This window comes from Leptonychotes weddellii, unplaced genomic scaffold (genome assembly GCF_054177405.1).
Source record: "Leptonychotes weddellii isolate Sample4059 unplaced genomic scaffold, ASM5417740v2 HiC_scaffold_31057, whole genome shotgun sequence".
Lineage (NCBI taxonomy): Eukaryota > Metazoa > Chordata > Mammalia > Carnivora > Phocidae > Leptonychotes > Leptonychotes weddellii.
The window spans coordinates 1-1,465 of record NW_027907471.1 but is presented as its reverse complement, the minus strand read 5'-3'; the positions used below and the strand labels follow the sequence as shown (position 1 = coordinate 1,465).

The window sequence follows — 1,465 nt, the reverse complement described above, 5'->3', positions numbered from 1 at the left end:
GGCTGCCTTCCTTCTCCCCCACTCACCCTCTCTGATACCCACTTGAGCTGGGACCTGAGCCACATGCTTGGCTCCCTCGCGCTGGGACCAAACCCGCTGCGGTCAGGCTGTTCCTGCGGGCCCTGCCTCTGCAGTCAGTTAGCCAGCAGAGCGGAGCAGGCCTGGCCCTCGTCATCACTCCGTGTACCCAGCTCGGGGCAGGGCAGTCAGCCGGGGACCGGGATGGGCAAAGGCTTGTCCAGAGAAGCACTCTAGGTGAGAAGGGCCAGGTGGCCTGACTCAGTGTCTCCCAGCCTCTGGTGTCTGCCCAGCCTCCATTCATTGGCTCCTGGCTGAGCCTCGAACTTCTCAGGGCCTCAACAATCCAAGGTGTGGCACCAGTGCCTCCTCCTCCAAGATGCCCCCCCTGGCTTGATGCCAGACTTGGGGCTGGGCTATGGACAGTCAGCCAAAGCTGCTACTTCAGGGCCCTGAGGACAGCCTCCAGCTTCATGGCCACAGCCAGGTCACCCTTCACCTTTAGCCGCCCACTCATGTAGGCCCCCAGGGGCCGCAGCTCCCTGCACAGAAGGGCCCGCAGGTCTGCCTCCGCCATCTCCACCACCACATCCGGGAGGCCGTCAGGCACCCCGTGGCCTACCCTCCCGTGCCCAGGAGCTGGTCGCTGATCTTGAGCTTCTCCATCTGGATCTCCCGCAGAGGCCTCTTGAGCAGGGCCTTGGTCATGGCGTTCTGGGCTGTCATGCGCGTGGCCATGTTCAGGTCCTTCACAGTCATCACAGACAGTACCGGATCCCAGATGCGGAACTGGACATCGGCCCCCACGGACAGCACAGCCCCATCCTTAGAGGCCAACTTGCAGGGAGGGACATTGAAAGCTCGTGTCCTCAAATCCACCCGCTGAAAGGAGTCAATGAAGGGCAAGAGTAGAACCATGCCAGGCCCTTGAGGGGTGCGGATCCGGCCCAGTCGAAACACGATCATCCGCTCATAGGTGGGCACAATCTTCAAGGCAAACCAGCCAGAAATGGGAAAGGTGATCATCAGCAGCAAGAACCCCAGGAAACTGATGAGGCTGTGGCAGAAGTAGGAAGGCCAGCTCTGAGGCGCGTCGGCCCCCGGCCCCACGCCGCCCCGCTCCGGGGACAAGCAGCCCTTCTGCGAGCCCAGGAAGCCGAAGCTCGACTGCTGGAAACGGTCAAAGTCCCCCAGGGGCAGCGCCCGGTACCCGGACCTGCCGAGCATGGCTCTTAACAGGGGCGCACCTCGCGCCCCCCCCCGCGCAGCCGGGCCACAGAAGCCGGCCGCTACCCGGCCCGCCCCTGCCGACAGTCTGTCTCTTTTAACTGACATCAGTTCGTTCACTTATTTTCACAGCTTTATGAGGTATGATGACGTTCAATAAACTGCACATATTTAAATTTAGTAAGTGTGGATATATGTATATACCCACAAAGCCATCATC

At 61.1% G+C, this 1,465-nt stretch overlaps 1 pseudogene; it reads right to left on the bottom strand.

Moving 5' to 3' along the window:
• Window positions 1-6: 6 nt before the first annotated feature.
• LOC145719127 (stomatin-like protein 1 pseudogene) lies at window positions 7-1,299 on the bottom strand (annotated as a pseudogene).
• Between the last annotated feature and the right edge of the window lie 166 nt (window positions 1,300-1,465).